The sequence below is a fragment of the Gallinula chloropus genome, assembly GCF_964237585.1.
Source record: "Gallinula chloropus genome assembly, chromosome: Z".
NCBI lineage: Eukaryota > Metazoa > Chordata > Aves > Gruiformes > Rallidae > Gallinula > Gallinula chloropus.
In genome coordinates, this window is record NC_140089.1 from 13,479,911 (window position 1) to 13,506,253 (window position 26,343).

The window sequence follows — 26,343 nt, forward strand, 5'->3', positions numbered from 1 at the left end:
AAAGTGAATGCAGTGTGGATTTTACATGGCGTGTTCTAGTGGGCAGGTTTCCTTGGAAGAGGTAGATCACGGTTTCACAGGACAATTCAGTTTGGAGATCTTCATAACACAGCTATAGTGTTCCTTCTCTCTTCGTTGTGTGAGAATAAACCAATTTCATTGTGGTCCTAGCAGGCTCTTGTTCCCAGAAACACTGTAACCCAGCATCACAGAAACATTTTTTGTGTAGTCTGGACTGAAACAGAGCTGAGCTGCACACAGCCCTTGTTCACCATTTGATTCCCTGTTCTGCTGGATGCACTCATGCTACTGAGACCTGCTGACAACAGGTCAGGTCTCTTCTGTGGTGTCTTAGCAGAGCTAGGATTTTCACAGACCTGTCCTCCCTCTGACCTCACTGGATGAGTTTCACACCATAACTACAATAGTGACACAGCAAAGGGGTGGCAGGAACCAGGTCCATGCCAGGCCTGTGCTTCCTAAGCAGCAGTCACTTGCCATCAGGATGGTGAGGTCAGTTGTTGCTGTTTGCTCACTTTATCTGCAGTGGAAAATTTAGAAGCAGACAGATGAACTGTGTGGGCTTCCAGACCTGTCCATACTCTGATCCTCAGACTCTTGCAGGTGCTACTGGAAGCATGGGAAGTACAATGTGCATCTCAAAACCATCCAAAAGAAAAGCAGAGGCCTCTCCAAAGACAGCTCACTTGAGCCTGCAGAGCCCCATCCATCAAGTGGCACAGCTCTTTGCACTTGTTTGACTTGCAGATTCCACCAGGAGGGCGCTGCACAGAGCCAACCAGTTTGGGTGCCACTGCAATGCTGGGAGTGCTGGTCTGCTGTCTGCAGGAAAACTGGGCTTGCAGCCTACTTGGGTCACCTGCAGTAACTACCCCATTGCAGCTACCTGTGACTGTAGCCACATCCAGCAATGGGTTTCCCAGCTGAGCAGAGAGTACCACAGAGTGGAGACCTACTTTGCTCTGGGCTGGATGAGAAGCACTGATCTAGAGCTGAGAGGGCTTTTCCCAGTTCTCAGCCTGTTTGTTCCCCTCCAGTCCTGTAATCACTCAGCTATGAACCTCCTCCTTGCAGTACTGCCCTTTACTTTCCACCCCAGCACATCTGGATTTATTTCTAAATTTTTAACACCAGCTTAAATTCAGGAGGCTCACTTATTAGCATACTAATCCAGCTCCATCAACTCTGTTGTGCTTTGTGGGCTTCAACACCTGAAACCTTTAAGAAAAATAACTGCAGCCATAATGTCTAATGGTTTAACCACAGCTGGCGACAGAGCACCTCACAACCACTTCCTCAGTCCCCACAGGTCTGGGGAATGGGGGGGAGATCAGAAGAGTGAACGAAAGCTAACTGTCTAAAAAGACAGTTTAATAGGTAAAGTAAAAGCTGCACATCCAACCAAAACAAGACAAGGAATCCATTCCCTGCTTCCCATGGGCAGACAGGTGTTCAGCCATCCCCAGGAAAGCAGGGCCCAGTCACATGCAACCGTGACCTGGGGAGACAAACACCATCACTTCCAACATTCCTCCCACCCCCTTCTTTCTTCTCCAAGCTGTATGTGCTGAGCATGATGCCGTATGGTCTGGGATATGTCTGTCGGGTCAGATGTCCCGGCTGTGTCCCCTCTCAACTCCTTGTACACCCCGAGCCCACTCAAGGGGAGGGTGGGGTGAGGGGCAGCAAAGGCCTTGGCTATGTGAAGCAATGTTCAGCAGGAACGAAAACATCTTTCTGTCACCAACACTGCTTCCAGCACAAATCTAAAACACAGCCCCATATCAGCTACTGTGGGGAAAAGTAACTCTACCCCAGCCAAAGCCAGCACCGAGGGCAGGAATGTCCTCTGCTTGTTTGTGCTGTTTGGTCTTGCCAGTTAATAAGATGAATTGAACCAATTGATGCATTCCTGATACTTCCACAAACACTTGCTGTATTTGGCAGGTCACTGTTGCTATCCTTCATCCCAAGTTTCAAAATGATGAGCTTTCCTCATGACACTAAAAGAAGGAGCTTTTCACTAGAGCTGGAAAGAAAAACATTGCAAACCAACTCTGGGTGCTGAGCCACGTGTTTCTGCTTGCAAGTCTCTGTGAAAGAGTGCCCATGTCCCTGGGTATTGGTAGGGTGGGATGCAGCAGGGAGGATGACTCCCCATTGTGCTCACTGTATGGGAAGTCTTTGGAGAAACAAGAAAGTAGCAACAAAATAATGAAAAGAAGCAGCAAAGTGAGCAAAGTCATCAGGGAGACAAGGAAAGAAGCAAATCAGTGATCAGAAAACTGCAGCAACCACATGCTAGCGTTCAGTGTCCCCCAGTCCAGGATGCTTCTGTTGCAAATGTTTGCTTTCAGCCCCCCAAAAAGCAGTGTTTTGGCAGAGTAACTGAGAGTAAAAGTCCCAAGGCAATTCAAATCTTGTTTACCGGCATGTTTAAAAGAAAGACAGCTCATGGTAATGCCAGCTGGCTTAGGAGAGCAGTTTATGGATTCAAGATTGTGCATGTCATCAGATGTTTTGCTGAACTGAGACCAATCTTAACCTCTCTCCCTGGCCAGGGATGGCTTTTCCTGTAAATGAGATCTCTGGTACAGCAGTATCAGCAGTTCAGAGATGACCATCTTGTCCCTTTATGTGGTACACTCGTTCTGTGACTGAAGTGGGGACTTTCCTCTGCAGGGCCAGCAGCTGTAACAATCAGTGATGTGCAGATGTAGCATGCATTAGCTTCTGTAAGCCTGAAAGAGTGCTCAAAATAAATGAATACGGCTGCCTGTGTGCACCACAGGTACTCCCTATCGCTGCTCTGCTTTGCTCAGCTCAACATAATTTGGCATCAAGTACTGCAAAAGCTATGTAAGGTAACCTGCCTAGTTACACAAGTGGAGGAAAGGCAGGATCTGGAGTTCCCCTGGATTTGCATGTGTCAGATGAAAGCAGAAGGGATTCCTGATGAATCCCCATTGATTAAAAGGCTTCAGCTAGGGGAGAAAGATTAACCTTTTGTTGTCATTGCTCATCACGGATGATGGATGTTATCTCTGCTGTTTGCAGGGACAGGGTTTATCCAGGGGTTGCATAAAGTACTGCCATTTACATGCAAAATGTCCCACCACACAGGCAAATGGGGGGCTGTGTGAAAGCCCATGGGCATTTTTCACAGAACTGGTATCCACCTGGAACTGACACCAGAGTCAATGTAAAGTCCTTCCCCTTGACAGAGCTCGGTCTCAGACTGACCCCTGTGCTGCAGGAGCATGCCCCAGTAGCTTGGGGATGGAGAAAAGGGTGTGCTCAGTGAGAAAGTTGGGTGCAGAGAAGGCAGAGGAGCACTGCTGCTTTGTTGGAAGTAGGCATAGGTAGCAAGGCTGTGTGCCAGACAGGGGAAAGAGACATTTGGGTGAGCAAGCATGCCCAGGGGCTGCACTGGGTGGGTGCATGTGCTCCCACCCTGTGTATCCATGCTTGCTGAGCACTTTTTTGAGGGAGCGGCCATGGAAGGAGGTTTCTTGCTGGTTTTGTGCTTTTGTCTCTTTGATTTTAGAGTCAAGACAGGGTAATGAAGATTCATACCACATCACTGCCTGAGGGAGGGAAAGCAGCCATAGAATCATAGAATGTGTTAGGCTTGAAGGGACCCTTAACAGTCATCTAATCCAACCTCACAGAACATTAGGAGTTGGAAGGGACCTTGAAAGCCCATCTAGTCCAACCCCCGTGCAAGAGCAGGATCACCCAGACTAAATCACACAGGGAACACATGTCTTTGAATGTCTCCAGAGAAGGAGACTCCACAACCTCTCTGGGCAGTCACAGATTGATTCTCAAAAACTGGTTTTGAGGACTCCACTGGTGAAATAGCAGAACCTCCCTGCAGTAAGCAGAGATATCTGCACAAGATCAGGTTGCTCAGGGCAACCTCCATGCCGGACAAACCCCCTGTGCCAAAGAGGCGCTGGAGGGGCAGAGCAATCCACACCCGCTGTGCACTGCACACAGCCCCTGGGGTCAGGCTGGCATCATTTTCCCTCTGCCCAGCTTGCTCAGTAGGTACTGCTGTCCTGTACTGGCAGCCAGCAAATGCTTGGCAGGGATAACAGTGCTGAGCTCTGCAGCCCTACACTCGCTGTTTCACACAGAAGAACCTGGGACTGGTATCCTCAACAAGGCAAATAAAAATTTGCTGGCTATTCCATGCTCTGTGTCATGGAGGGAATCTTGCCTCACAAACAAGGAGATGTGTGTGCCCCAAGACACTGTGTCCCCACTTCCACTTCATTCGCCCGCAAAACCATCCTCTCCGTTGTCCTGACCCCAGCAGCATCGCTGAGGGTCAGGGTGGGGTGCCAGGGAGCTGCTGCCTTTCGGTGGTGACACAAGGGGACCCCAGGGAAGCCGGCATTGCTCCTGCCACCCCTTCTGACTTCCTCCTCCCCAGGTTAGCAATCACAGGCAGTGCAGCCTGCCACCCTCCTTGGACCCTGCTCCTTCCTGTCCCATCCCTCCGGGAGGAGGTGCACACAGAGGAGCAGAGGCAGGGAAGGGAGCCAGGGAGCTCCAAAAAGCACGGAATAAAAGCACATTAAATAGCTCAAGTAAATCCTGAAATCCTGAAAATTTATTTCCCGGTTTCTCCCCAGCCATTTTGTTCTTTCAGTGTCTCTCCCTCACTGGAGTAAATCAGCTGCTTTATGTTTGTATCTCTGAAGAAAAAGCTTATCTTTCCCTCCCAACCCAGTTTTCAAACACAATGTAACGAAAACAAATCTCTTGTGCACACATGTTTGTGAAAGGAGGTGTGTGTGAGACAAGAAAAGCAAATAAGCACAAAAGGGGAAAGAAGAGGAAGCAGGGAAATACATCAAGAGCTGTTTCCTTTTAGTCCTGACATAGCACCTTTCTTCTTTTTCTGTTCCTTATCGTTTGAAAAATCTCAACATAATAATGGTTTGGGACTTAGTCAAGAAAAGAGGCCATGGAAAACTTAATAAGCAGTTTTAGAAAGTTACGTCTTTCCTGTTAACATAATAATACACATTTAAACATTAACACCCATAAACTCTCAATATTTTGGGCATAAAAATCTGGGGGTTTATTGCATGTCATAAACAGGAAGGTAAAATTTGGCATATAAAAACACTGAGAAAAAAACACACAGGAAGGAAAACAGAAATATTGTAAGCAGAAAGGTTTGCTTGCCAATCCAGGGTATGGTTCAAAATGGACTTGTAAATATTTAGCACTGTCTAGGCTAGTTGTGATAAAACCTGTGTGCTTTAAAGGATGAGAAGACATGCACCAGCCGAAACATTTTCTGGTGAAACCAGAAACCTGGTGCAAGCCAACCTCTGACCAAATAACTATGGAAAATGACAGCCTCCCACGCTTTTTGTCAGCATTTGTTTCCTCTGAGTCATGCCCAGAGCGCATTGAAGTGTCTACCTGCTCATAAATAAAATTGCTCAGCAATAGAAATAAACAACCAGGAAGATTAATTCCGATTGCAGCAAGGCCACCAGCACTGGCACAGAAAATGGTCTGGTCCCTGAAGGGTGAGGCAGCAGGGTGCTTTAAAATCCCTGTGGAGACAGCGATGCTCTTTGACCCCGTAGAAAGAAATCCCTGCTCATTTATTTGCTCGTGCCTGCCAAACACTGTGCACAAGGGCAAGGTGGGGATGGGGTGTGCAGCAGGCTGGCACACACCGCAGGCTGGAGTGGGTGCACCCGGCCCAGCTCACCAGGGACTTGCCACTCACTGTCTTTGAACTCCAGAATATCCCCCCTTTCTCCTCCTCTGGCTTTCGCAGCTCCATCCACGGTCCCTCCTCAGCTTAACAGACAGGCTGCGTCACGTCAGAAGACCTTGTGGGGACATGGCACTGCCCCTTCACATGTGTGAAATGGCCATCTTGCTCTTCAGCGCTGGCAGGGGCTGCTTGATAACCTCCCTGCACAAGTCTGACCTCTTGGGATCTACGTGCAGGGGAACAGGGTTAACTGGCTGAAGCTGCCCCAGGCAGTGTTTACATACCACGCCAGAATGATTTAAGCAAGCCTCCTAGTGTGTTTGAAAGTCAAATAATTTCATTTCATAACATTTGTCATTTTATATACATAGAACTGATTACCAGCTATTAATGCCTATTTTTTACCCACTCTTTGGATGCTTTTCAACAAAGGCACGGACAACTTGGGGCCTCTCAAACAACCTAGCTGGCTGATGGACAGTGCTAGAAACAAATTTTCCTCAGCAACCTGGTAGATAAAACTTTGGGAGACTGATGCACACAGTGTAGGCACCCTAGAAAGCCAGTGCCTGGAAATGGTGAATGTCACCAATGATGTGCTTGGCATGCACTGAAAATCTGGGGTGCTGGGGCCCAAGGCTGTATTCCTTGGCATGGAGCATGAAGTCCGCAGGTTTCTGGCAGCATTAGGGATGGACCAGAGGCAGCATACCATGTTGCAGAGCCATGCTTATGTGTCTCTGTAAACAACCTCACACAACCTCTTGCTGCCACCATCAAGCCAGGCTGGTGGCTTCATTGTGCTCCTTGAGGGACACCTCCTTTCTCCCCCTCAACCAGTTGTACTCTGCCTCTCAGATGGCCTTGACCCAGCTGGAGAGGCTTATCCTTACTCTCTCCCCTTGAAAGGTTTCATCCTGTCAGGTCACTGCCCTCAGCACTTATGCCTTGATGCCTTATCAAGCTTTCCCTCCAGAGATCTGCTCATATATCTCAGGCATGCCACCTCGAGCCAGGCAGCCAACAGCAGTGCTGGAGCTGCTCTGGTGGGAAGGTGCTTGGTGCTTGCTTAGTCTGCATCAGCTGCTCAGATTTGCATTTCTTTTCCATAATTCTGAATACATAGTCACTGAAATCCTTGCTGGGAAACAAAACAAAACAACCCAAAACAAACAAACAAACAAAAACCCAAACAAAAAATAACAACAAGAAGCACAAAAAGCCCCAAAATCTGCATAACATTCATCATGTGAACTTCAGTGTTTCCCAATAGCTACTATGAAATATTTGCCTAAAGAAAGGACTAGTGAGGCCTTTAGGATTGATTTAGGGAGCATACTGACGTCTTCAGACAGGCCCCATACCTGGATCTGCCATACTTTTTTGTAATAACTGCCTGGAAGACACAAGCCCAGGATGCTGTGCTTGTGCAAGTGAGAGGTTTCCCTGCCAGCACAGGCACCAAAGCTCAAGCTTAAATTTTTGCCTGAGGCAGGAAGCCCTGCAGTGAGACCAAAGAAAGTGGGCAGGTGAGATTCCCAGGAGATTTTGGGACTAAGGACAGGCATGGAGATATCATGTTTTCATGCCATTCCCTCAGATTCTATTGCTGGTCACCAAAGAGAGGAGATTGACGCCTGCTCCTATGCTCCCCCTTGTCCGGAAGCCACAGACCATGATGAGGTCTCCCCTCAGTCTCCTTTTCTCCTGGCTGAACAAACTCGGGACTTCATCCACTCCTTGTAAGACTTCCTTCCCCTCCAGACCCTTCACCATCCTCATTACCCTCCTCTGGACACTCTGCAATAGTTCTGTGTCCCTCTTGTACTGTGGCACCCAAATCTGCACACAGAGGGGCAGGTGTCAATTTCCTCTCTTTGGTGTCCAGTGATAAAACCCAAGGGAATGACATGAAGCTGTGACAGGAGGTTTAGGTTGGATGTTAGGAAGAGATTCTTTACTGAGAGGGTGGTCAGGCACTGGAACAGGCTTCCCAGGGGAGGGATCACAGCACCCAGCTTGGCTGAGTTCAGGAAGCACCTGGACAATGTGCTCAGTCCCGTGCTCTGGCTTGGCTGGTCCTGTGTGGAGCCAGGAAGATCATCAAGTCTCCTCGATGGGTCCCTTCCAGCTCAGGAGATTCTGATTCTATGATTCTACTCAAAGTGAGGCCACACCAGTGCAGTGTAGAGCGGGACAATCCCCTCCCTGGCCCAGCTGGCCATGCCATGCTTGATGCACCCCAGGATAAGGTTGCCCCTCTTGGGTGCCTGGGCACACTGCTAGCTCATGTTTAACTTGCTGTCGACCAAGACCCCCAGATCCCTCTCAGCATGGCTGGCCTCCAGCATCTGATCCCCCAGTCTGGATGTGCAGCCAGGGCTGCCCCTTCCCAGGTGCAGAATCCGGCACTTGCCCTTGTTAAACTTCACGCTGATGGTGACTGCCCAGCTCTCCAATCTGCCCAGGTCTCTCTGTAAGGCTTCTCCACCCTTACAGAGTCAACAGCTCCTCCCAATTTGGTGTCATCTGCAAATTTACTCTAGTCCTGTGTCCAGGTTGTTTATGAAAATATTAAAAAGAACTGAGCCTAAAATGGGGCCCTGGGGAACCCCACCAGTGACTGGTTGGTAGCCAGATGACATTCACAATCATCCTCTGGGCCCAACCCTTCAGCCAGTTTCCCACCCAGAACATTATGACTTTGTTTAGTTCTCTACTGGACATTTTGTCCAGCAAGATACTGTGAGACAGGGTATTGAAAGCCTTATTGAAATTAAAAAAAAATAAATGTAAGCTGGAAACTTGCTCTGGTTACTGCTTTTCAAACAGTTGGTGTATTGGTAAGGATGGGAAAGGATGCATGGGAAAGGATGAGTTGGGTGTTGTCCCCCCAGCAGCAGTGCTGTTTTCAGTCACTGGTTGGTGCTGTGAAGGGGCTGCAGTATGGGCATGGGAGGCTGCTGAGAGCCAGCATGCACACACACACACCCCCCGCCCCCCCACTGCTGCAGTCAGCTATGCCCCCCACAAACAGCCAAAACCCTCTGTATCCTTTGCTTTTCTTCCTGACCATTCTGCTTCCCTGCCTCAGCATCACTGCGGTGACATGAGCTTCCCACGTGTGGAAAGCACGTCAGTTGGGCAAACTTGTTGATGCATAGTGCCCAAAACCCAAACCCAAGCACCATGAACATGGTTGCTGGCATCCAGGGTCAGGAAGGAAAGCACTGATGCATTGTACAGCTGAGCACTGTATGCCCTCAAAGCATAGCACAGATGTTTCCTGTTGCTTAGCCTTCTGCAGGACAGTAACCCAAGGAGATCATCTGAGCATTAGCGGTCTTCTTCAAGAGTTGAAATGAAGGCAACCTGGGATCTCAGCATTACTGTTGTGTGTTGCAGATTGGTGATGCTGTATGAGGTGTACCACCCATAACACTCCTGATTCACAGGTTCACAGACTCATACGGGTTGGAAGGAACCTCTGGAGATCCTCTAGTCCAACCCCACTGCTAGAGCAGGATCACCTAGAGCATGTGGCACAGTATTGTATCCAGATGGGTCTTGAATATCTCCAGAGGAGACTCCACAGCCTCTCTGGGCAGTGTGTTTCAGTGCTGGGTCACCTTCACAGTAAAGAAGTTTCTCTCCTATGGAAATGTAACTCCTTGTGTTCTAGCTTGTCCCCATCGCCACTTCTCCTGCCACTGAGCACCACTGAGAAAAGTCTGCTCCCTTCCTCTAGACACCCACCTTCCAGGTGCTAAAAGAGATTCTGCTGACTTCCACTCTCCCTCATCCATTCAAGACACCAAGTTCCACCTGGATATACGCACAAAATCATGTCTGTCTCAGGAGATATCAAAGGCTTAATTTTTCCTGCTCTTCTGGAGAAATCTTCAAATTCTCAGTATTTCTTTGGTAACCTAGTGCTTGGAGCTGAAAACAATATTTCTTGAGCTGGAGACACGCCAAGGACTGCAAGCTAGTTGTAACACCCTTCTTGCTTTTTCCAAGGCTGCATCATCCCACCCCTGTAGTACTGAGCCGTGGCATTGAGCCACACCAGAGGTGTTAAGCCACTGCAGAGGTTGTAACACCAGTAATCTGTTTTTATGAGAGGGGTGTCCAGAGGCACGTACGAAGTGCTGATGCTGAAAAAAAATAAGGGGAGGAGGGAAAGATAATGTTGAATTGCAGCAACTCCCATTTCCATTGAGTCAACTAGCCTGAGTCAGTAAATCCTTTTTCGAGGTGGGGCTTTCCTGCAGTGTGCCAAGAAATAATTGCACATCTTCTGGGTTACATCAGTTCAAGAAATGGGGACATCAGTGTCCACAAAGGGTGCTAGGAAAGTAATGGAAAGGAAAGGCGTGGCTACCAGGAACTGTAAGCAAACCCATTATCCATGATGGGAAGTTAGGCGATGTTATCTGGAGAGCAGAAATATGGGCTTCATGCCTCTTTTCAGGCTGTTTTAAAAACGTTTTGCCTGCTTAAAGCAATACTGAATTTGCTGTTTTCTGCACTCTGGCATGTGCTGTCACAGGTCCTTGTATGTGGACTTGGCATCACCTGTTTTTGCATTAATGGCACATTTTTTGTTCGCAGCCAAGTAAGATGTTGAGAGCTGCTGTTGTGGGAATGAGAAAGAGCAAACCTGTGTTTTTCCAGATTTCCTATTTCATAGCATATTGGAGGGACTGTTACAGAGAGGCAGCCCACTCAAAAAAAAAACAAACCCCCACCTATTTTTCACCTCACTGCCCATCTCCTGCAACACACTCCCAGGCACTTTGGAATGACGTCTGACTGTGATCACATGCAGAACAAATGTCTGCATGGAGGCAGGAGCATGGTGATCCCCAGACACTGATCCCAGAGGCCACAGCACAGTGTACCAACAAAAGGGTGGGAATGGGACTCACCAGCAGCCAGGAGAGCTCAGGCACAGGTCCACGTATCACAGCCCTGCCATGCAAAGGCCCTGGCATCACAGCAAGCACAGGTGAGGATCTTAGGAGCTCCTGAGAGCACCAGGGAGAAGCAGGTGGCCAGAGCACCAGCCCAGTTGTTGCCTCCCATGCCAGTGAACACTGAGGTACCAGGCAGGTTGGTGGGTGTCCTGCAGTGCCATGGGGGAGCCCCACTGTGCCAGACACTGCGGAGACAGAAGCAGCCTGTATCCCTCCCCTGACAGGCCCAGAACAGGGAAGGTCATTCCAGATATCACCCTTTTCAGGCTCCAGTAGTTCTTTTGTGCAGGGCTCTGTGTAAAACCTCCCAGCCAGCAGATCTGCTCTTCCACAGCAGCCTGCCCACGGAGGTTCAAGGTCTTGGTACCAGGTTTTCCCATACAGTCTGCACATCCCTCCCTGCCCTGGTCTCCATGAATAGTCCTGCGTGCTGAGGAGGAGCAGGTCCTGACCAGGGCTGGAGGGACATGTTTTGCTCTTCCTTGCTTTTTCACTTGATCTTTCAGATGTACCCTCAGTGTGAGACTTTCCACTACAACCCCCAGATGTGGGTGAACACAGAGCAGAAAACTAGCAGGAGGAGCAGATGTTTACAAAAGTGTAATGACAGGGCCCCACAACACCCTCTCAAAGCAAATCCATGTGAGTTTCAGTGTCCCTGTACATCTCACCACAGCACTGCTGCTGTGTCTGCAGTTGTTTGGAAAACTAAGATGGTGGCATCTGTCAGAGAGATGGACAAGAGGAAATCAGCAGACATTACTCAGCCCTCCAGGCCTCCCAGGGCTAGTGCAGAGGCTGGGTGTTGGCTCTTGTGCCACCAGGAGCCTGGTACTGCTAAGCACAATTGCTGGTGCAAAAATCACTGCATGATTCATGGAGGCAGCATAACTCCCCTGGATCCCACTGAAAAGAACCAGGTCAAGGAGGAAAAGGTGGTGGCATGAAGGAGAGGAGCACCAGCTTGGAAGGAGTCCAAGTTGCTTGTTTACACCAAGTTGCAGGCTGAAGCGTGTCTTTTAGCTACAAACACTAAGAACCAGGGATCTATTTTTCCTCCTGTTTAATTTGTACTGTTTAGTTCCAGTGCCAAGGAAGGAAAAAATGAAGGAAGATGGACCAGCACTTGAAAATTCATCTTATTGTTTCTGTATGCTTAAAAAGAAAACAGTACAAAAACCACACACTTATTTACTCAGTTGTCCCTTCTCTTATGTTCCAGGGAGCTCCTTGTGCAAACAGGTACCCAGTGTGAGAAGGGGAAGAACTGATTTGTTTCTGGATTGCTGGGATTTACCATCCTAGCTGCTGACAGGTAACATGAGCTGTGAATAACTCCTGGATGCTGCTATCCTAATTCTCATTTGCATTAGGGTACTTGAAGCTGTTTTGTCAACACGTACATTTTTTTTTCTGTGGATATTCATCACATACATGCCCGGTTCAATGCTTATAAATACTTGAGGGGTGGGTGTCAGGAGGATGAGGTCAGTCTGTTTTCAGTGGTGCCCAGTGACAGGACAAGAGGTGATGGGCATAAACATGAATATAGGAAGTTCCACCTAAACCTGAGGAGGAACTTCTTTACTGTGAGGGTGACAGAGCACTGGGACAGGCTGCCCAGGGGGGTTGTGGAGTCTCCTTCTATGGAGACATTCAAAACACCCCTCGATGTTGCCCTGCTCAGCCTGCTTGAGGTGATCCTGCTCTGTCAGGGGAGTTGGTCTAGATAATCTCCAGAGGTCCCTTCCAACCCCTACCCTTCTGAGGATCTGTGATTTTTCTCCATGTTTCTACAGGTTGAGATCTTGTCCCAGACCCTCATGTACTCTGGCATGGTGAGATGCCAGGCCACCAAAACAAATTTAAGAACCCAAAGAGCACAGCATTGATACAGTAAAATACTGTTCACAGGTTCTTCTGCCTGCCAGGCAGAAAAAAGCAGAAGCTGATCTGAAACCAGTTTTAATGTTGTACTGCGAATACTCCTAATTTCAAAGCCCACTAAGCTGCTTTGTAAGTAATGCCAGTATTGCCAGGAGAGCTCAGTATGGTCGATACTTCCTACTGTAAGTCCAAGCAAAATCAGGTAGAGCCTCTGTGAACGCTGCTCCCTGTCTCTGCAGAGTAGTTTTTCAGAGGGAAGGCTGGGTGGGCAGCACAGTAGCCTGCGTGCATGCTTTTAGCTGACAGAAATGTGAGATAAACTGTTATTAACTTGGCCTGTAATGAAAGGACATTACACAATGTTGTTCTTATCACCAGCAGAGTGTGTTCTCTGACATTCACAGCAGCTTGGCTTGCGCTCAGCAATTTCACACAAATGTTGGCAATTAACATCTTTCATTCTTGTGCTTCACGTCAAAAGGAGCACGAGGGCTTGATCAGTGGCTGGTGACTTGTACCGAGTCCAGGTTCCTGCTACCCAGGCTCCTGGCATGGCTGCTCTTACTAAGAATAACTATTAGTTTGGTAAGGAAAATGCCATTAGATTAAAAGCCAAGTGCTGTGAAGTGTGCCACCTGTGATAAGGCCGTGAGGCAACAGATGTTCCCTGCCTCCAAAACACATCAGACAAAAACGATAGGGTGGAGATGCAATAGTGGAAGAGAAGATCAGCAGAATGAAGCGTGGTTCGGTTTGTCCAAAAGTGGGAGAAATAAAGCAACGGGCACTGGGTGCTAGGGAGGCAGGAAAGAACTATTTCTCCAGGGTAACACAAGGTTATGCTTCTGCTCACATGGTAAGGTCTATCCAGCCAGTTTCTCAAGGGTCACAGGGCATCCTAGAAGAAAACCAGGGATTATTGCGCAGGGAAAAAGAGTCTCACACAAACCCCATAAGAGTTCCTAGAGGTCCAGAGTAGCCTGACAACACAGGCTTGCATCATACATAACCACTGAGTGTTCTCCTCCTAGGTCTGGTCCCTATGCCCTTGTCCAGAGCTACCACAGCTTCAGACTTGGCCGCATTTTCACAATGGCTCTCACCTGGTATTTGAGATTTTGCAAAAACAGCCAGTGGATGGGTCAAGTTGGAGGCTGAGAAGTGGAAGAAGATTTATGCAAAGATGCTTTTGGAGCAAATGTGGTTTTGGAGCAAGGCTCCCATTAGCCCAGAAGAGGGGGCATGTTTTGCCAGGTACAGGAAATGCTCAGAATATGGGGTTGGTTTGATATGGCAATAATTTTACTCTGTGCTGGTTTGATGTTACAACAGATAAGGTGAAATTCCACCTTGTTCAGGCTGATAATGGTCTCTTACAATTTCAATCAATAATTCATTATTGAGAGCTTTAAAAATATTAGCTGGTTTAGTCTTCCTTCACCTCAGAAGACATTTCTTCAGCTTTATGGGGTTTGGATTGATGACCTTTGTTTGCTTCAGGTACATAAGGAATTTTTGACTTTGCATTTTGCCCTCAACTGAAACGCCCTGCTGCAGAGGGCCACGGGCAAAGAGCAAATGTGCTCATGCAGTATTTATCACACCTGCATTGCTTCTGGCGTGCTCTGATATTTTTGCCTGCTAGCCGTAACCGGAGGCTTCTGTCCCTCTGTGTGCAGACCGTCAGCCCTGCCTGTTCTGAGAGAGAAATGCCCAGAGAAATGCTACACCATCTGAGCTGCTGGGACCACTTCATTTCCAAGGCCAGTGTTAGGTAAATAATAAATGCAGGTGCCCATTTCTGCACGGGTTGGGGATCCTCCCAGCAGTCATGGAAGCATCTTGATGGAAGCCCACCTTGCTTTTCTCTGCTCCTGGCAGCCTCTGCACGGGTGGGCAGTGGGAGCAGCTGAAAGTGCTTTTCCAGAAGGCAGAAGCTGTCAGATGGCAGGGTGTGGGAAGGATAAAAGGCTATCCCAGCTTACTGTAAATGGAGGAGAGGAAATACACACCCAGAGCTAACACTCCCTTGCCTGTAGCAAGGCTGCAGAGCACAGTTGTTAAAGGTCACACATCAGGTGTTGGTCTTTCACCATGACCAGAGGAGCTGGCAAGCCCTAAGGTGCAGAAAGGTAGGTGCTGACCAGGATGCTTATATGGATATGATGGCAGGGTTGATTATTGCTTCAGTAATGACAGCACAGCCCACAGCCACTGAGGAGGAATCCTGAAGCATGTAGCAACAGCGGCACATCCATCACCAGTGCTTATGCAGGACTGTGTTCAATGATGCTTTTATGTGGTTAGCTTCCCACTGCTGCCAACACCCATCCCCATGGAAAGGAGGATGTGGTCAGTGCTGTGATATGCAGCAAGGTTAATATCTCAAAGCCAGCACCATGCCATGGGCAGAAGCTCCTGGAATAAACAGAGGTGGAGTAGGGTAAGTTGCACAACCAAAACCCATGGCTTCATCCCTGAGAGTCCCACCTCCTTTCCATATGCTGTTAAAACTAGTAAAGCAGTACTACCATCAACCTGTCTCTCTGAGGGACATAGTCCCAAAGGTCAATCCGTGCCCATGACAGCTTCTCCTGTTTCTGCCATGACACACGCTTGCCTCCTGCACCCATTTGCTGGTTTTGGCTGGGACTGAGTTAATTTTCTGCATAGTAGCTGCTACGGAGCCATGTTTTGGAATTGTGCTGAAAAGCTGTGTTGATAATATAGAGATGTTTTTGTTATATGGAGAGTGCTGAACAGTGGTTACACAGAACCAAGGCCTTTTCTTCTTCTCACACACCCATACCAGCAAGTGGGCTGGGGGTGCACTAGGAGTTGGGAGGGGACACAACCAGGACAGCTACCCCGATTTACCAATGTGATGTCATGCTCAGTATATAAAGCTGTGGAAAGAAGGAAAGGGGGGGATATCTGGAGTGGTAGTGTTTGTCTTCTCAAGTCACCATTAACACGTGAAGGAGCCCTGCTTTTATGGAGATGGCTGAACACCTGCCTGCCCATGGGAAGTGGGGAATGAACTCTTGGTTTGCTTTGCTTGTGGCTTTTGTTTTACCTATTAAACTGTTTTTACCTCAACCCAGGAGTTTTCATTTACTATTACTCTTCTGATTCTCTCCCCTATCCTGCTGGCGGGGTGTGAGTGAGTGGCTGTGTGGGGCTCAGTGGCTGGCTGTGGTTTAACCACCACAACCCATCACAATATGTTGAAGGATCCCCTGCTCAGAAAGCCAAGGGATTAATTTCCCCACTAAGCCTGGCCAGCATGCCCAGATTTCTACTTATTGATAGCAATTCATCAGTCAGTGCAGAAAAATCAGCCTGGGACCATGATGAGGGTTCAAAAGTCCATAACTAATGGGATGACTCATTATGGAAAGAACAAGATTACTTGGTAAAAATGAGACCCATACTTTCCATTGATTGCCAACTTTAAAAAACACAGTTCTCTGAACTGCAGAAACACCTGAACAGCAGACAGGGCAGATAAGACTTAAACCATGAAAGTTTATCTGAACAACATTAACCTTTGCCAGCTGTACATGAACCATATTAACCTTTGGCAGTTTTGCAGCAAGGAGATGCACACACACCAGTGGTAAGTGCCAATGTTATCATGACTTACAGGACAAAAAATGAAACTGACTTTTAATGAAAGTATCTTGTTCAAATAAAAATGGCTTTCAACACAAGATAAAAAATTTCTAACATAATGAGTCCAATACCCAGTTTGAGTCCTAAATTCACTAAAGTGTGCTGGACCTGGACCCTCAGAGAAGCAGCAGGAAAACATAAGCACCCACAGGTGATGTTTTGGAGGGTTCCATAGTAAAAACAGCAGAGAAGGAGGGAATGAAGGAGCACCACAGAGACCACAGCACAAAGACTGTGGTGGTTTAGCCCTGGCTGGAGGCCAGACACCCACCAAAGTTGGTCTATCACTCCCCTTAGTAGTTGGACAGGGGAGAAAATATATATTGAGAGGCTTAAGAATCACTGTAAGGACAGGGAGAGATCATCCTGTCATCAACAACATGGGCAAAACAGACTCAACACAGAGTAAAGGAAAGAAAACTAATTTATTACACTACACTAAAAAAACAGTGAAAACACTTTCCCCTCACCACTCCCTCCTTAGCAGACTTCAATCAGGGTTTTTGCTCCCTGCTTCCCTCCCCTTGTGGCATGGGGGCTGGGAGGGCAGGGACTGGGGAAATGGGGTTCTCAGTCACTTCCTCATGAGCCGTTTTCCTTTTCCAGATCTTAAAACACTTCTACCTCCGCTCCCTGCTCCCTTTGTAGCAGACTTCACTCCCTTCTTCCCCCCAGTCATGGCACGGGGGGGCAGGGACTGGGAAAATGGGGGCTTCAGTCAGTTCCTTACAAGTTGGTTTCCTTCTCATCCAGGGGGGCAGCATTCATTCCACACCCTCCCCCTGCTTCACTGTGGGGTCCCACCCACGGGAGACAGTCCTCCACAAACTTCTCCAACGTGAGTCCTTTCCCACAGAGCTTTATCTCTTCATCAGCTGCCTTGCTGTGGATCACTGCTATGGCAGGCAGTAATAAATCACAATGTCTCTCCAGTCCTCCACGGGGCGACAAGCCTCCCCCCAGCAAACCTGTTCCAGTGCAAATCTCTCGCTCATCTCTGTGCCTCTGTCTCTCTTATTCGGCTGGAAGTGCTGGCAGGGGCTTGCTCCAGTATGTGTCACAGCATCTTCTCTATGTCTCCCCCTGCTCCATCCAGCGTGGGGCCTCTCCAGGGGCTGCAGGTGGGGTCTCGGCTTTTTCCATGGGCTGTGGGGGTTCACCCGCTCCACCATGGGTTTCTCTATGGGCTGCAGGGACATCTTTCCCTCTGGCACCTGGGGCGCCTCCTTCCCCGCCCTCCCCGGCCTTGGTGTCTGCACAGCTCGTTACATCTTCTCACTCCCTTCTCCAGTGGCAAAATGCTGCTACTTCCATTTTTTTTCTCCTATATGTGATTCCCAGAGGTTCTGTGACCATCTCCGATTGGCTCAGCCCTGCTCATCCACAACTTTGGCCTTGAACTGGCCGATGTTTACAGTCTGGGGCTGGCAGAGCACTCCAGCAGCTCCTTACAGCAGCCATTTTCTGCAGCCCCCAAACTCTCCCAGCACCCAGCTACACAAAACTGCGACAAAGACAAAAATCCCTGCCACCACAGAAGTAAGGCCTGCAGTGATACGAGTGTCTGCCATGCTGCAGAAGGCTCTGGTGACACGTCACTCCCTGAAACCTGTCAAAGGTTAGAGGAGTCAGTGCTGGGAATAGAAATTACTCGAGGGCAACTGTTGTCATTTCTCAACCACATGATCTTAAAGGTGAAGATAAGGTTTAATTAAATGGCAAAGAACATGAATCTGAATAGTTGTGCAACCAAACCACGGTAATAAGGAAAGCTGCAGCCTGTGCAAATATGATATGACATTTCTATCATCTCTCCTGTCCCAAGCACAAATTGAGTACAACACCCAATCTGAGTCTTAAGGTTACCAAGCCAACACATCGGGAGCAAAGCTATCTCCAGGCCCTTCCAGATTTGCTGGCTACTCCATGACGTTCAGCTATGCTGAACATCACAGCTTCTGGTTGCTCCACCTTTACCACTGAACCTTCCACCCCTTTTTTCCCTTATGTACCAACATCCCTCCACTTTTGCCTTTTAGATCCCTTTTGCAACCCCCTTTAGCTTACTCTCCTGTGTTAATCCCAAGCAGTATCAGTCCCAGCTATGATGTTTCCTTGCAACTACAGGATAAACCATCTTGAAACTCTAACATAAAAAATAAAGGAAAACAGAACACTCCTGAGACACAAACTCAACAGGAACACCACACAATCATCCAGAATATCAGTGGGCTGGATCTTAGCATCACTGGTGCTGTGTACGGAGGGATCTAAACCAAATATTATGAAAATGAGAACTGGAGTAAATAAAAGGAAAAATCAGACCTCCCTTTACAGTGTCATGAGCAAGTGCTCGCTCCCCCATCCTTTGACCTACCTTTCACCATGCAAACTGAAGAAAAGAGGAGGTTGAATGCTCTTGCCTTTCCCTGGTCAAGACCCAAGTAAGACCTCCAGAGCAGATACTTTAGCTGAAATGAAGTATTCAGGGAGTTACTATGCTCACTGAACTACAATGTGCATACATGTGGGCATATGCATCCATGTAAGTACGTATGTACGTATGCATATATGCCTCTTCATGCTAGTGCAGGTCTAAGACCTGAAGCTTACTTTTCAAGGTGTTTAATCTGACCCATCAAGTGCCAAAACAGCTGTCCCTGGTGTGAATGGCATTGCACCATTGCCACTCCACAGCAAACTAGGCAGCCCATTAGACAAGCAAAATGCAGTTCAGCAATGCAGCCCAAGCTGGCTTCACTGTCAGACTCTTCATTTCCCAGTGAAAGCTAACCTAGCACAAATGTGGCATATTCTAAAGGAACATAATGAGAATGTGTAGATTCTGCTGAGATGAAACAGTCATTCTTAAATCAAAGGGCAGTCATTTAAACCACTCTCAGGGCAGCCTGCAAATACATCTCTGACCATTTAAAGGCAAAATTTGAGGCACTGAGAGCAAACACTTTCCTGAAATGAATCAAATTAAAACTGTAATCATAAAATTAGCATGAATTTTGAGAGACACATGTTCCCACAGACAGAACTGCAAATTGAGATGTCAGCTGCAAAAGTTGTCTACAGCTCTGTATATTCCACACTTCCAGATATCAGGCATGGCATTTTCAGTTTTCCCTTTAACTTCTCATTGCAGAAAATCTTTTATTTCAAGTCACTGAGGATTAAAAAAAAGGTGTGACAAAAATTAAACCACCACTAAACTTCCAAACTATCACTGTTAAACGGGCAAAATGAGCTGAAACTGTGGTTTACACTGAATTCAGAGTGCTCACTTTTCTTAACCACACTCACATACATTACAGCTAGCTTGAATGGATCAGTTCCAAGCCTGAAAGTGTGGGATCCAGCTTTTGGCAGGAGGGTATCAGTGTGCACCTCAGTAAGGCTGATGAGCTGCTGTAGCGAAAAATACACATTTGTTTCAGCTGCACACTTTACAGGAGCTTCCCTAAAAGTGAGGGGCTGCATTTGAGCAACACCTGCAGAGTGTACAGGTGAAAATGCCTCTGTTTTGCCTCAAGACACCTTTTTGCTCTGGGTTTGCTCTGTGCTGAGCATTTGAAAGGCCTGATCCACGAATAGGGGTCCTGGCTAAGTCTGAGATAATATAACAACCCATAAGACAAACTAATGCTTTCAGGTGTTATTCCATGACTTCTGCATTTCGTATGCATTCCAGGATGTCACAACCAAACACACCGTGCATTTACGTATCTTCGTAGTCTCTTTCCCGTTGCTACAGAAGAAAGACCAAAGCACGGTGCCTGTCCCAGTTGTGGGACATTGCACGTGTCCACAGAGTGTTCTGCCTGGAACAAAGTTCCTCAAACAGGACTGCCTCACTAAGCAAAGATGCTGCTTCGATTTGCATTTGGATGAGCACCTTCCCCAAGGAGCACCATCATGCCTCTGAGCACCATACTTGAGTGCTGATGCTTGGATCTGGAAGCGTTCAATTGGTTTGGAATCATCATAGTTACATTAGAGTAGTGGTTTTCAATTTGTGTCTCAGTTCCAAAGCTTCCAGGTTTTCTGACAGTGGCAGAAACCTAAGTGTAGCAAGAGAAGGACTTTTGCATGAGGTCTCCTCCACTGATTTGTTTCCTGCTGAGCTAATAGGTGGAAACCCACCAGCTCTGTGTAGAGTGGCACAGAAACCACAATCTGAATTTTACTGGCAAAGGCAATGGTTAAAGTGCACTGAGAGTGCAACTCTCCAGGTGCGCCAGGTTTACGGAGAGGCAGGTCAAAATCAAAACCACACACTCATACCACTGTATCCCTCTCACTGAACTGGAATGAGAAAAGGTCACAGCTGCTCTCTCAGGTCATGCTTTTGGTAGCTTTATTGGCTTTGTGTGGCAGGGTTTTGATAGCAGAGGGATGGCTTCTGTGAGAAGCTGCTAGAGGCTCTCCCTAAGTCTGATAGAACTCCCTGAGTCTGATGGTCCCTCAGTTTGATAGAGCCACTGCAGCCAGTTCCAAGGCAGACCCACCGCTGGCCAAGGCCGAGCCAATCAGTGACAGTGGTAGTGCCTCTTGGATAACGTATTAAAGAGGGGAAAAAAACCCTCAGAACCGTTTTTGCAGCCAGAGAGAAGAGTGAGACTGTGTGAGAGGAACAACTCTGCAGACACCAAGGGCAGTGCGGGAGCTGGGGGAGGTGCTCCAGGCGCCGGAGCAGAGATTCCCCTGCAGCCTGTGGAGAAGACCCTGGTGAGGCAGGCTGTCCCCCTGCTGCCCATGGAGCTCCATGGGGGAGCAGAGATCCACCTGCAGCCCATGGAGGACCCCACACTGGAGTGGGTGGCTGCAACTAGAGGAGGCCATGAGCCCCTGGGAGGCCTGAGCTGGAACAGGCTCCTGGCTGGGCCTGTGGTTGAGGGGAGAGAGGAGGCCACGCTGGAGCAGGTTTGCTGGCAGGATGTGTGATCCCATGGGGGAAACCTCAGTGCAGCAGTCTGGTCCTGAAAGTCTGCACCCCATAGAAGGGACCCAGGCTGGGGCAGTTGGTGAGGAACTGCAGGCTATGGGAGGGACTCAAATTGGAGAAGTTCGTGGAGGACTGTCTCTCATGGGAGGGTCCCCGCGCTGGAGCAGGGAAGAAGGTGAGGAGTCCTCCCCTGAGGAGGAAGAAGCAGCAGAGACAACGTGTGATGAAGTGACCCCAACTGCCATTACCTGTCACCCTGTGCTGCTGGGAGGAGGAGGAGGAAGAGAAAAGTGTAAGTAAAGTTAAGCCTGGGAAAAAGGAAGGGGTGGGGGTGGAGGAGATGTTTTAAGATTTGGTGTTGTTTCTCATTACTGTAGTCTGTTCTGCTCGGTGGTGAGATTTTTTTTCAAAGTTGAGTTAGTTTTGCCTGTGACAGTAATTTGTGGATGATCTCTCCTTGCCCTTATGTCAACCCAGGAAACTTTTGTTGTATTTTTTCTCCTCTGCCCAGGAGAGGAGGGCAGGGATAGAGCAGTTTTGGGGGAAGCTGGCCTCCAGCCAGGGTCAACCCACTGCAGTCCTTTTTTGTGCCCAGTGTGGGGCATGAGGAATTCTGGATAAGGATTGATATTGGAAACATAGATTTCTTTACCTTTCCTTTCTGGACTTCCAGAACAAGGGAGACATGGGTGCACTGGAGAGAGTCCAGCGAGATGATGAATGACCTGGATCATCTCATTTACAAGGAAGTGCTGAGAGAGCTTAGGCTGCTCATCCTGGAAAAGGGTAGGCTTAGGGGTGGTCTTATCAATGTGTATAAATACCTGCCCACCAGGCCAGGGGAGTCAAACCACACCAGAATGGGACAGTGCAGGGAGTAACTTGTACACTAAATCCATTCCTTGAGAACATACCAGACCCTTTGGAATAAGCACAGCAGACAAGGATGTAGCCCAGTACCACACTGTAGGGCTGGTAGAGATGCCGTGAAACAAGGCAAAAAGAAATCTTGGAAGTGGTGATGATTAGGCAAATATACATAGGTCAAGTGGGAAATGACACTGGTACATCAGTGAATGGGACCTGTGAGCTCAACAGCCACTGTGACCCCCACCTACCTGAACCAGCAGGGTGGCACGGCAGGATTTCCATGACATGGGTAGCCCAAGGACAAAATAAACAAAGGTCCCACTCTCCTCTGGTGTCAGGTGGTGCTTTATGGGGAATGATCTCTGAACTGCTCTCATGCCCACATGGCAGAGGAAATAGATCTGAAATGATCAAGAGGAATAGAAAGAGGAAGAGGAGAGGGAACTTAAAAGAGGTGGAAATCAGTGCTCAATGATATATTCAAATCATAGAATCATCAAGGTTGGAAAAGACCTTCCAGATCATCAAGTCCAACCACTACCATAACCACTAAACCATCTCCCAAAGTGCCTTTGTCTACCCATTTTTGAACACCTCAGGAGCAGCAACTCTACCACCTTTCTGGGCAGCCTGGTGCAATGCTTCATCACTTTTTCAGTGAAGAAATCTTTCCTAATATCCAATCTGAACTTCCCCTGGTGCATGAAACTATTTCCTCTTGTCCTGTCACCAGGGAGAATAGGCCAACACGTGCCTCATGAAAACCTTCTTCCTGGTGGTTGTAGAACACAGTCAGGTCTCCCCTCAGCTTCCTCTTCTCCAGGCTGAACAGTTCCAGGTTCCTCATCCCCTCATCATAAGACCTGCTCTCCAGACCCCTAATCAGCCTAGTTGGCCCTCTCTGCACCGTCTCCAGCACCTCAATGTCCTTCCTATACTGCAGTGCCCAAAATTGCTCACAGTACTCAAGGTGCAGCCTCACCGTGGCTCAGTACAGGGGTAAGATCACCTCCCTGGCCCTGCTGGTCACACTGCCCTGACACAGGCTAGGATGCCATTGGCTTTCTTGGCCACCTGGGCACACTGCTGGCTCCTGTTCAGCGTCCCCATGTCCCTCTCTATTGGGCAGCTCTCCAGCCACTCTGCCTGTAGTGCTGCTTGAGGTTCTTGTGGCAGAAATGCAGGACCCGGCACTTGGCCTTGGTGAAACTCATACCACTGGCTTGGGCCCATCTATCCAGCCTGTCTAGGTCCCTCTGCAGAACCTCCTTACCCTCAGGCAGATCGACACTTCCACCCAGCTTAGTGTCACCTGCAAACTTACTGAGGGTGCACTCTATCCCCTCACCCAGATCATCAATAAAGATGTTATACAGGAGTGGCCCCAGCACTGAGCCCTGGAGAACACCACTCATGACTGGCCACCAACTGGATGTAGCTCCATGTAACACAACTCTTTGGACCTGGCCATCCAACCAGTTTCTTATCCAGCAAAGCGTATGCAGATCCAAGCCATGAGCAGGCAGCTTCTCTAGGAGAATGCTGTGGGAAACTGTGTCAAAGGCCTTGATGAAGTCAAGGTAGACAACGTCCATGGCCCTTCCCTTGCCCAAGAAGCAGGTCACCCTGTCATAGAAGGAGATCAGGTTAGTCAAACAGAACCTGTCCCTCATGAACCCATGCTGACTGGGCCAGGCCACCTGGTTGTCCTGCATGTACCACATAATGGCACTCAGGATGATCCTCTCCATCAGCTTTCTCAGGAATGAAGTCAAATTAGCAGGTTACCTTCCTACCTCCTGCTGTGCATGGTGCCCCCAGCCCCATAGGGCAGCACCAAAGATGGTGGCCCATGCGGAGCAGAGTGACTTCCAGCCTTCCAGGCTACCCAGTTCCAGGGCCTAGAGCAATCTGAGCACCCTTAGAAAGCCTCTTCCAGGGATAAAAAACCCAACAAAAACATTAAAATCATTATTTACTGGAAAGCACAATGCCACCAAGGCAGGAAGTCTGGAAGTCAGGAGTAAAAGGGAGCAAATGTTTCTGCATCCTGTATTTGAGGGTTGCAGCCTGCTTCTCCCTCCACCTCAGGAAGCACAATGGGAAGTGCTTCCCATACTGGTGCTTTCTCCCATTAGCTTTGCCCACCCTGTGAGATCGACCCCCAGCACATCACTTCTAACTCTCATACTGGTCACCCTCAGCCCCCAGACAGCAGATCTGGAGCTACAAGTTTCTCCACCTTCTGAAGTCAAAATTCTGATTATATCTAACTGAATTTTTCCAGCTATGCATTTTTGTAACTCCTTGGGGCCAGAAAGTTATCCTAAGCTGTGCCTTCACCTGGACCTTTTCAGGGAAGTGAGAGAAATAGGGAATTTCAAGACTTCAGAAAAATAGCATCTTTAACAACTCCTCACCAAAATATATATGATTTTGTTTCTCTTTTTAAGTGAAACCATTTGTTAAATTACTCACCACAGTGCGTCTTAGGAGTGCTCATGACTTCACAGGAAGAAACCCCATGAAGAAAACCCACAGGGAGGCTAATGTATTTAATCTCTTACAAAACTTCCTACTTCCTCTCCAGACTGCGAGGAGGAGGTGAGCAATGTGTACACGACAAAAGCAGCTGGGCAGAGGATGCGGAATGCTGTTCACGTGCTTCCCCCTGAACAGCACCACTGCCAGGCCTCATGTGATGCAAGAAAAGGCCACAAAGCTCACTCTGTTCAGTGTGCCTCAGAAATCCCCGCTGTCTGGAAATGGCATCACCTTCCTCCTTTTTGAAAAGCAAGAGAAGGCAGAACAGACCTTTGCTGTATCCAGCGTGTGCCAGCTGAATATCCAGCGCGGCTGCTGCCCTTTCGCTCAATCGAATCCGTCATGGCAAAGGCTGTGCAGTGTCACATCGTTTGCTGTGGGGAGAGGACACTTGTTTCCTCTGCCAGGCCCCAGGGAAGAGACCTCCAAGAGCCTGAAAAAGAAAACAGCACTTTGATGAGGATGACTAACGAGTAGACCTGCTGCCCTCGCTGGGAAGTTGGCAGTTCGCTGAGATTCCCAGAGAGTGGGCAGCTGTTTTTGGGGGCATGCTGCACCGTCAAGTGGGGCCCCAGGCTGCACAGCACTGTGGATGGCTATGAAGGCTGCAGAGGTCTCTTTTTCATGTCCCCAGATGATCAGAGCTAGCAGTAGTGTAGCTGTGGGCACAGAATAAGGGGGTACAGGTTGCTCAGAACACTTAGCCCTGGGATCTTGCCCCCTGCATGAGTACAAGGCAGATGCCTCTGTCCACAGCCCAGTTTTAGCAAACTTTTTAGGGAACAGCTCATCTCACAGCACCTCCTACAGACTGCCCCTCACCTCCTGGAGGTGATGCCCAGCCCCAACAGGGAAAAGCAGGACCCCCTAACACATCTCCAGCACCAACAGCTTTTTGGAGTAATGGAAACCTAACTAAACATATCTGCCCTAAGCATTCCAAGGGAGCAGTGGGTCTGGCAGCACTCTTTGCACAGGCAGCAGCAGCTGCTCAGGGTGCAACTATGCCAAATCTGGCACTGACTTCTGTGTCTTCATACTCTCTCCTCCTGTGTGAGCCCAGCAGCAAACCCACAGCGTGAGCCACAACAGAGGCTCCACCTGTCCAGTACCAGAAGGGAAAATGGGCCATGCTGACTGCTTGCTTTCAGTTGCATCACTGATATACAGGGTAGTCACTCACCTCCATTTCCCCACGCAGCAATAATTCAGTCAGGGTTGAGTAAGGACCTGTGGCTATCCTTCCAAATTACTTCATTTTCAGCCCTGGAGAAGAAGAGGCACACATGCCTTTATGGGTGAGAAAATGGCCTTTCCAGCTCCATTCACCCTCATGACTATTCTCTGAATTAGCCATAAAGTCCATTCTCCCAGCTTCTGCCTGCAGATGCTCCCCAGCTATTGCAGTAGAATATTTGCAGCTTGTTGCTCATGTGATGCTGTACCATCTATACTGGCTTGCTTGGAAGTGGGACAGATAGTTTCACCACGTGTAACTCAAGGAGTTATTTGCCCAGCAGAGACCTGAGGGGTGAACTTATTAATGTTTATAAATATGTAAAGGGCAAGAGTCAGGAGGATGGAGCCAGGCTCTTCTCAGTGTTAGCCAGGGACAGGACAAGGGGCATTGGGTGCAAGCTGGAGTATAGGAAGTTCCATGT

General features: G+C 48.5%; 1 long non-coding RNA gene across 1 annotated transcript in view; it reads right to left on the minus strand.

Moving 5' to 3' along the window:
- LOC311204026 overlaps positions 1-24,642 on the minus strand; it is a 37,463-nt gene extending 12,821 nt beyond the window's left edge. The window contains exon 1 of the long non-coding RNA XR_014617996.1: positions 24,617-24,642. This is a non-coding gene — a long non-coding RNA (uncharacterized lncRNA). The remainder of the gene's footprint in view (positions 1-24,616) is intronic.
- Positions 24,643-26,343: the final 1,701 nt, after the last annotated feature.